We start from the raw sequence: 10,275 nt of genomic DNA on the forward strand, positions 1-10,275 counted from the left end.
GAGGCTTAAGAAATGGGTGGCGATTTGCATGTCATTTGCATTAAATTTGCATAGTGTTTGTTAACTGGTGAAAACTCCCTGAAAGTGCTTTCCCCACACCCCCATCCCCTCTAGACGCAGGAAACCCTCCCCCATCCTCACCCGGGACCCCCTGCTTGGGCTGAGGACCCCTCAGTTCAAGGGCTGCTGGAGTTGCAGCCTGGAGGGGCGGGTGGTGACCTTGGACACCCCATCTGTAAAATGGGCCATAATCATAGCCACCACCGCTGTTAAACAGCACAGCTGGCCCCACACGTCTGTGGGACAGACCCTGGCAGGGAGGGGCTGAGGACCTGAGCTGGGATGATTATTAAAAAGCCCCACCTCCCTGCTGGGCACTGGAAGGAGGGGTCCCTGGGCCCCCAAGTGTGTGTGCACCCACATGCCCATGCATGTGACCCAGGGACAGAAGCCCAAACCAGGCAGAATAGGGGCCTGGGCTGCCTCCCCCACTGTGCACCCACAGGGCGCTTGGGAACCACCTCAGCGGGATAACCTGGGTGACAGCACTGCACCTCCCAGGGAGCCGGGCCTGGTGCCCTCCCTGCAATAGGCAAACGGGGTCTGAGCACACTGTCCCCACAGCCATGATTTCTTATCTACCTCTCTCCGCTCCGGGCCTTGCGGCCAACATGACTCTTTCTTAATTAAAACATTATTTCTTCCCAGGCTCCCGTGCCTCTTCCCCGCACGAGGCCAGCAGCTGGAGCGTGAACGCCACACCACTCGCGGGCCCGACCCTCCACCCACAACCAGCCTCCTGGTCTGCGCAAAGGACCAGACTCCACGCGGCTGCAGGTCAGAGATCCAACCGAGGCCCCGCGTTCTATCTGGGGGGTCTTGTACCCAGAATTCTCACAACACACTGCCTGGAATGTCCTCAAAATCACCACCCATGACACAAGGCTCAGCATGGAAATCAGGGTGAGCGGCTGCAGCCAACAGTAAGGAGCTGTTGTCGGCATCTGGGACCGCGCAAAAACGTGAATGTGGTGGGGAAAAAGAAAAAGAAAAGATTACCACCCAAGCCTCAGTGCTCTACCAGGCACAGGGACCCCCAGATCTCTGCCTACTCGACCAGAGTCCTTCCGACGCAACCAGGAAACCCCATGCAGCAGGCAGGGGGCAAGGCATTAAGGGAGGGCACTCGAAGGGGGCGGGCACAGATGCAATGAGAGGAGGTATTGGGGAAAAGGGTAGAACACAGAACGCCGCTGGAGAACCGGGAGAGGGCTGCGTCCCCCAGTCTCCACCTTCAGTCATTTGAGATTTCCTGAGCGACTGGCTATACCCCACAGCCAAGGCTGTTCACAGTAGAGGGGCTTGTGGGGACCCACAAGAGGATGCGGTGCTCACTGGCTGGGCAGGAGGGCATCCGAGAAGACTTCCTGGAGGAGGCTGGAATTCCAGGTGGGCTGGAGCCGCAGAGAGGGGTGTGGAAGGTGCCTTTGGCAGGGGCACAGCTTGGGCCAAGAGAATGTACAAGGTAGGAGAGGTGCTGCCTGATTTCCTCTCCTCTCTCCTTTGTGCTTCTCTTCACACGCTGCCCAAGCTGGCACAGTGGTTCCTGTGGCATGGCCTCAGGGTCACACAGTACAACCTGATTGGCTGGGTTGGGGCGACAATGTCCTCGCTCAGTGTCAGGGAGTGGGGCTCCCTCAGGACTGTCCATGGCAGTGGGCATCAGCTGGTCAGGCCAGTGTTTCACTGTCCACCCTAGGAGCCCAGAACCTGGAACGGCAGGAGGGGTGGACAAAACAATCTCAGTTCGGGCCGTTAGGAGCATGAAACACCGGCTCTCTGGCCAGGTTTCCTTCTTCCCTTTTCCCTACTCTCCCCTCCCGACGGATGTGGACAGCAACACCTGCAGTCACTCCCTCCTTCCCCACGGGCCTGGTGCCCCCCAGGAGGGACAAGGATGGCCCTTTAGCCACAGGTAGCCAGCCATTCTTAGAGGGAGCTTGGCTGTTTGGAGCCACCTGGTGGGAGCCACGGGAATTCAGGCAAAGAGCACAAAGTGAGGAGGCGGGTGACAGAGCCCAGAGACGCAGTCATTCACCCAAAGCCACACAGCAAGTCTGGGCAACATCATTCATGTTAGGGGCAACGCGGTTAGTGTAAAGGTAAGTGGGAAGGCAAGGGCAGTGTCCTTGCCCAAGGGGTAAAAAGCACAGGGGTTTGGAGTCGGGGGGCGGGGAGGGGAGAGGTGACACTCAAAAGAGGTGAGTCCCTTCTCCTCTCTGGGCCTCATTTTCCCCCAGCTGTGGTCCTCACAATAGGTAAGGTCCCTGGAATGACTTACCTCCCGAAGGTGTCCCCCACCCAGCCTGCTCCTTCAGCCGGCATCTTCGGTCCCCTCGGTCATGGCTCCACCTCCTCCAACCCAGACTACCTGAAGGAGGACAGAAAGACACAGATTGCAGACCGAACACAGCCCTCACCTCAGCGCTCACGGGCTCGCCTATCTGCGCAGTGTCTGGCTGATGCATCTTCCCACATCTGCCAGGACTTACCCCCAAGTCAGAGACCTTCTCCCCCACATCCAGGAACTGCTAGGGCTCCAGGAAAGTGCTCTGAGCAGCCCTTTCCTCCCCTCCAGACAATACATTCCACAAATATTTATTGAGCACCTACTATGTGCCAGGCAGCAGTGAAGAGGATGAACAAAAATCCCTCGTAAAGTTTATAGTCTGCTGGAGGAGATGGAGTTAAAAAGCAAATTAGAAAAATATAGAGAAGTCGGGTTGGTAAGTGTCAGAGAGAAAGATAAAAGCAGGGATGGGGCCTGGCTGGTGTGGCTCAGTGGTTGAGCACTGACTCATGAACCAGAAGTTCACGGTTTAATTCCTGGTCAGGGCACATGTCGGGGTTGCGATCCCCAGTAAGGAGGTGTGCAGGAGGCAGCCGGTCAGTGTTTCTCTCTCATCATTGATGTTTATCTCTCTCCCTATCCCTTCCTCTCTGAAATCAATAATATATATATATATATATTATATAATATATATATATATATAATATAAGTTCTGCCAGGACTTATATATCTGAACAAAGACCTGAAGGAGCTGAGGGAGGGAAGGAGGAAGGTGTAAAACATTCCAATCTGACATTAATCATGTTTATTTGGTTTCATGTCTGCTCCGAGAGGGCAGGCCTAGTCTGAGTCCCCACTGGGTTCCAGTGCCCAGCACATGGCCTGGCACACAGTAGGCACTCAATAAATGCTTATTGCGTATTGAACGTGATTATAGTGTGTGGATGTCTGGGGTTGTCCAGCTTCCAGACCTTGTAGAATAAGGTGCACTGCCAGGAACACCCTCTCCCAGCCCGAGCCCCCACCCCCCATCGGTCACCATCCCACCGTCTCCCCCTACCCCTGAGATCCTTCCTCCCACACACACACCTTGAGTCTCCAGGACCAGCATCTGAGGCTCCTGCTCTCAAAACATCACCCAGGCTTGGCAGACCAGCCTCGGTGGCCCGACAAGCACGACCCCCATGAACTCCAGGGTTACACATATGGCTCCAGTGTGTCCCCTGCCCAACATCTCCAAGGTGGAGCTCTGTGGCCAGCCCCTGCCGGTCTCCCCCACCTCCCGGGGCAGCCCCAGGCCTCCATGTGTGCTCTTCCCACGGCCCAGAAGCCCTTCTCTGCAGACCCCTCGGGGTCACCCTGGCCAGGACTCCAGATGGCCAGGTCAGAGTGGAGGCAGCAAGTGTCAGGATGGGAATGTGGGTGGGCAGGTGTAGTGGGGGAGAGAGAAGGACCAGAGACTCCGAAGGACAGAGACAGAGCCAAACAGAGACAGACATGCACCGAGAGAGACGTAGGGAGAGAGAGACAGAGAAAAGAGCAGAGACAGAATGGCCAGACGGAAATGGACAGAGCCATAGAGAGGCAGAAAGAATGATGGGAAGTGGAATAAATAGGACAGCACCGCGCAGAGAGGGAGACAAAGAAAGGGAGGGGAGGCCAGAGGCAGACAGAGGCAGAGGAAAGAAGGAAGCAGGCAGGGGGCATCCAGCCGCCCTTCTGGCATCGCCGGTGCCTGCCTCCTCCATTCCTGTTCCAGCCGATACCCACCAGGACAGTGCTGGGCCGGGGGAGAAGGCGCTCCGGGGCCGGGAAGGACCCCTCGTCTACCCGCCCGCCCACGTCCCACCTACCCGGACCCCAGCCAGGCCCTGACTCACTCCCATCCCCCACCCCCACAGGCCCTCCGGTTCCCTGCCTCCTCTGCCAGCCCGGACCCCCTCTCACTCCCGGGACCCCAGCCCCCCGGCCCCGCAACCTGGGGTCGCTGACGAGCAGCAGCACCGAGCCGTCCTGCAGGCGCACGTCGCGCACCGTCTGGTGGTCGTCCAGCCGCCGCGGGTTGTAGTAGAAGGTGCGCTTACAGTTGCTCGCCACCATGGCCCACCAGCTGGTCGCGCAGGTCGCTGATCGCGTCGCGCGGCCGCACGGTGACCGACAGCAGCAGCGCCTCGTCCGCCATGTGCAGTTAAATGTGGTAGCGCTTCCAGCGCGACAGGCCCCGCCGAAGCCCCTCCATGGCGCCCGCCGGGCGCTCCCCGCCCGGCCCCGGCCCCGGCCCCTCGTGCCCAGCGCACCCGCCCGACAGGACGAGCAGCCCGCCCCCGCCGCGCCCCGCCCGCCCGCCGGCCACGCCCGCTGGGCCCGAGGGAGGTCCCTTGAGGGCGGGGCAGACCGAGGGCCGGGCGGACCGAGGGCCCCTCGTCCCCACCCGCAGACACCCCGCCGGTCATGCACTGATGTATCAAGTGCCTACTGGAAGCGCCCCGGATACCCGCGAACAAAACCCACAATAAGGAAGCACATCACAATGCACCCTGTCCTGGGAAGGGCTAGGGAGCGAAAAAGAAGGCAGGGAAGAGAGGTTGGTGACTCTCTTAGAGATCTAGGTCAAGAGAGATCTCTCTGAGGAGGTGGCATTTGAATTGAGTTCTGAAGGTGAGAAGCAGTGAGTCAGTCAAGCAAAGGGTCAAGAGTGCTGCAGACGGGGGCGGGAACAGCACATGCAAAGGCCCTGGGGCAGGGTCATGCCTGCTGGCTGGAGCAGAGTGAGCAAGGGGGAGAGAGGGAGGAGGGGAGGTCAGGGAGGTGATGAGGGACAGGTCTTACAGAGCCATGTGGGCCTTGGGGAGGACTTGGGCTTTTACCCTGAGGGAGGTGGGAACACTGGAGGGCTGTGGGCCGAGGGAAATAAGTGATTGCGAATTCTATTCATCGCTTACTCATTTATTCCCTTATTTCCTTCAAGACACATTCATCTACTCTGTTGGTTGGGCTGGGCAATGCCAAACACCAGAGACATCACAACCTAGGACCCTGCCCTCAAGGGTCTCCCAGTTGAGGGTGAGGGATACAGACTTGGACACAGACACTCCCAGCCCTATGAGGTCAGGGCTTAAGTAGGAGGAGAGAACCCAGGCTGGGAAAGGCCAGTATGTGGGCATGGTTTCCCAGACGGGGTAGGCATTGGCGCTAGGGCTTTGGCAGATGAATAGGAGTTCAACATTCCCACCAAGGAGACACCTTCTCACGATCACCAACTATATAGTTCAGTGTGTGCCTCGTGGGGGGGAAAGCAGGAGTAAAGGCTTGTGGTCAGTGGCAGCCAAAGGAGGCTTGTGAGCAGGGGCTCACCCATCCCCAATCCTATGTCCCCCCCTCCCTGGCAACCCCTTTCTCAGGCTCCTCTTGCCTCTCCAGTCACACCTCTTCCCAAAACACCCTCTTCCCAAAAGCCTTCCCTGATTGCCTGCTGTCTGTGCCTGCCCACTGTCTTACCCGCCAGGACAGGACTGACCAGTTCTGGGTCTCCAGGATGCTGGCTTGACCTCCATGATTCAGTCTATACTTAGAAGCCAGTTAAGATGAAGCCCCCTGGGAACTCCTCCAGCAGTGGCAGGAGGGAGGGTGAGAGGGAGGCTGAGGCCAGAACGGGGCAGTGGACAGAGTGGCTCTAACCCCGACCTTGACCCTTGAAAGATCCCAGGAAGGAACTTAACGACCCTGGGCCTCCACCTTCCCATCTGTCCAATGGAGCTGTTATGAGGATGAAATGACTGAGGGTAGAGCACTGAGAAATGTTACTGAGCACAGTCACTGATAATTGTCTATGCTGAGAGTGTTAGGGGCAAAAATAGAATATTGGGGACTAGCTATGGTTATGGGAAATATTAACCATGCTCTGTTAACCATGACTGTCTTGTTCTGGTTAAAGAAAGGACATTCTAACCTGGCTGGGAATTGTATCCCCACCCAGGACCTGGGAGTCAACCTTGGAATGTGGTCCATTCTCAGTCAAGAACTGCCTATTATCATGGAAAGATTAACAACCTTTTCACCCAAAAAATGGAGTCCCACCCAGCCCGCATAGCCTACTTCCCCATGTCTGCAACCCCTTCTTCCCCATGTAATCTTAGTCCCACTCGATATAAGCAGCTGGTTTATGGGGGTTTGCAGAGCAGATTTTTGTGGATGACCTGCTGCTCTCCCATACTGCTGGAGGTATTGGAATAAACGCTCATATATGATTCAACCCTGTCTCAAGTAGTGACAAACAGCCTGGACCCATTGGTTGTCTAGTTTCAAGAGGATATTCAGAAAGAAGTGCAATTTGGCCTGGCTGGTTAGCTCAGTTGCTTAGAGCATCGTCCCAATACACCAAGGTTATGGATTCAATCCCAGGTCAGGGCACATATAAGAAACAACCAATGAATGCATGCATAAGTAAGCGGAACAACGAAGTGATGTTTCTTTCTCTTTCCCTCCCTCTCTCTCTAAAATCAATAAAAACATATTTTAAAAAATAGAACATGTCCCTTAATTCTCACATGACGCTATTATCTCCCATTTTACAGATGAGTAAACTGAGGCACAGAGAGGATACATGGTTCCGCTGACAATACACAGTGAAAATGGCAGAGCCAGGATTTGAATCCCAGCCACTTGGCTTTAACACTCACGCTATTGTCCGCTGACTATGAAGCTTCTTACACAATCATGAGATTTCAGATGAAGATTTTGAAAGTGGCTAAAAGCAAATTCCAGATGGATCACCCTTCCCAGAAAAGAGAGAAAGAGAGAGAGAAAGAGAGAGACAAACTATAAACTACTCGAAAAAAACATGGGAATTAAAAATAATAATCCTAGTTTGTTAAAGCATGACATTAAACCCTGAAGTCTTTAATTAAAAGATTAATAACTGACTACAAACACATATAAAATTCTTACACACACACACACACACACACACACACACACAAATACTAGACAGTCAGTAGACAAAGTCAGGAAAACTTTTCCAAGACTGATAGAGAAAAGGCTGATTCCCTTAATATGTAAAAAGCTTCAAAAGCTCAATAATGACCAAAGGCCAATAGAAAAAGCAAAAAATATGAACAGTTTTTGAAAAGGAAATACAGGCCTTAGCTGGTTTGGCTCAGTGGATAGAGCATCGGCCTGCGGACTGAAGGGTCCCAGGTTTAATTCCAGTCAAGGGCACATGCCCAGGTTGCAGGCTCGATCCCCAGTAGGGGGTGTGCAGGAGGCAGCCGATCAATGATTCTCTCTCATCATTGATGTTTCTATCTCTCTCCTCCTCTCTCTTCCTCTCAGAAATCAATAAAAATACATTTTTTAAAAAAAGGAAATACAGTGTCTTCTAAACACATGAGAGGAAGTCATTTTCACTCACGGTAAACTAGATATAAAATAAAACTACCATGAAATACCTTTTTTAAATGAAATCTGTTAGGTTGCTGAAGGTGAAAAAGTTTGATAGTTCACCATGTCGCTGGGGTTTGGGGAAAAGAGCCATCCCACAATTTGGGGTTTGGAGTGTGAAGCAGTATAATCTCTCTGATAATAGCTCTTGAAATAACACACTAGTTCTATCCCTCTGGGAGTCTACCCAGGACAGATTACAGCCAGCACAATGCGTGTGCTGAGCAATTTACAGCAAACCATGAGGCTCGCTCATCCAACAAAGGAGGAAAACTGAGGCAGACAGAGGGACGTGGTAGAACGAGGGTGTGCACTCTCTCCAGGGAAGGTGAGCAGGCTGGCTCTACCTGCAGAACCAGGTCATCACGGCCCCAGCCACCTCCCTTATCAGGCGAAGCTCCAGGCCTCACGTGTCATACCTGTTGATGTCTAGGATAGATCAGAGCAAGGCCCAGGGACACTTGGCTTTAACATATGGAGGCCAAGCCGGCCACACTGAGCCCTGTAAGTGTTGGGTGCCAGTTCCAATTAATTCTGACTTTCTCATTAAGCTGTTAGGGAAAGCCAGGTGGCTGTGGGCAGCAGGCCCTGGGCTTGGGCTGCTGGATTAGAGGAATCATGGTTTCTGCCCGGAGACACTATTATCTGTCAGGGGCAATTATCGAAGAGCCGGGCGGACAGGGACAAGCTGGAGAATCCCTGAGTTCTGGAACCTGGGAGGCTCAGAACCGTAGGATCACTGAAATTGCGGACTCCCAGCATCTTGGAAGGCCTGGCGCTCTAGACCCTCAGAATGCTCACCCCTCCTCATGAACATTCTAGAATCCAGGGCTCACTAGTAGAAGGGTCAGGGTTCCGGGTAGTAATCAACACACAGGTCACTTCTGGGTGTCTTAGGGGGCAAAGGAATGTTGGGGAAGGTTCTGAGGGGTTCAGAGGATCAGTGGGAAGTGAGAAGAACAGGTTTTAAAAACGGGCCAGAATGCATGGGTCCTCTAAAGCAGAAGGGACACGTGGGTGGGGCCGGTGTCCCCCAATACTGCAGGCAGACAGGAAGGGAGGGGGAGTGCTGTGCCAGTTTGCCCCTACGGGTGACATATCCACTGAATTTGGCCAAATTCTGGAATCACAGATGTTTAGTCTCTCTTAAAAAAAAAAAATTCTGCTCTGACCTGTCACTCTTTTTTTAAAAAATATAATTTATTTATTTTTTACAGAGAGGAAAGGAGAGGGATAGAGAGTTAGAAACATCGATGAGAGAGAAACATCCATGAGCTGCCTCCTGCACACCCCCTACTGGGTACATGCCCAAGGTACATGCCCTTGACCGGAATCGAACATGGGACCTTTCAGTCCGAGGGCCGACGCTCTATCTCCACTGAGTCAAACCAGTTAGGGCGATGTTTAGTCTCTTGTGACACAAAAGAATTTTGTCCCCTGCCCCCCCGACCCCCGCATTGATTTTTAGAGAGAGTTGGAGCAAGGGAGGGGGAGGGGGAAAGAGAGAGAAAAACATCAATGTGAGAGAGACACATCGATTTGTTACTTCCCACACATGCCTCCACCCAGGTCAGGAGCAAACCTGCAACCCAGGTAGGTGCCTTTGACCAAGAATCGAACCCACAATCCTTTGGTGCATGGGCTAACACTCTAACCACTGAGCCCCACTGGCCAGGGCCAAAAGAGGTTTGTTATTAGACTTGTTCCCTTGGGCCAGCAGTCTCTCAAACTGCAAGTCCAGAGGCCCACACAATGCTTTTGTTGTATTTATTTATTTTACATTTTATTGATTTCAGAGAGGGAGAGAGAGAGAGAGAGAGAAACATCAACGATGAGAGAAACTCATTGATCGGCTGCCCCCTGCACAGCCGCCACTGGGGAATCAAACCTGCAACCCAAGCATGTGCCCTTGATCAGAATTGAACCCGGGACCCTTCAGTCCGCAGGCCCACGCTCTGGCCACTGAGCCAAACCAGCTGGGGCTGTTTTTGTTTTAAAGAATTGGTAAATGAGTGTTTCCATATAAGAGGTTGGAGCTCTGCTGGGCCCCCAATCCAAGTGTCAGCCGTGGGCCCTCTGTGGACGGGACACGAATTCCCTACAATCCCTACCAGATCCTATGCACTCCCTGAGCCCTGAAGGGTTTGTCCTCCCTGGTCTAGTAATAGAACTAACTTTGTATCCTCACTTTGATCAAGAAAGTGAGTCCCCAGGCAGCTGTTTGCCAATGTCTCTCCTTCCCCAGGAAGAGATGCTAACAAGGTTATGGAAAAAGCAAATGGACATCCCTCCATGCTTTCCAGTCAGTTACCCCATTGGGTCCCTGTCACCAACCCTAGGAGGTCCGTACTTTTGTTCTCTTTCTCAGACGAGAAAATGGAGGCTTCCCCGAAGCCACACAGGTAGGTGAAGCAGAGCCCCTGGAACATGGCAGAAATTAGTTAGCAGGAGAGCTCAGGTGCCTCTACCTGGTTCGGTACCAAAAG

General features: G+C 53.6%; 1 long non-coding RNA gene across 1 annotated transcript; it reads right to left on the minus strand.

The window, feature by feature from the left end:
- Window positions 1–1,029: 1,029 nt before the first annotated feature.
- On the minus strand, window positions 1,030–4,442 carry LOC102434328. The gene is made up of 3 exons (XR_330509.3): window positions 4,329–4,442; window positions 2,342–2,431; window positions 1,030–1,770 (listed from the first exon to the last, which is right to left on the minus strand). It is a non-coding gene; the product is annotated as an uncharacterized LOC102434328 (long non-coding RNA).
- Window positions 4,443–10,275: the final 5,833 nt, after the last annotated feature.

This window comes from Myotis lucifugus, unplaced genomic scaffold (genome assembly GCF_000147115.1).
Source record: "Myotis lucifugus unplaced genomic scaffold, Myoluc2.0 scaffold_341, whole genome shotgun sequence".
Classification (NCBI taxonomy): Eukaryota; Metazoa; Chordata; class Mammalia; order Chiroptera; family Vespertilionidae; genus Myotis; species Myotis lucifugus.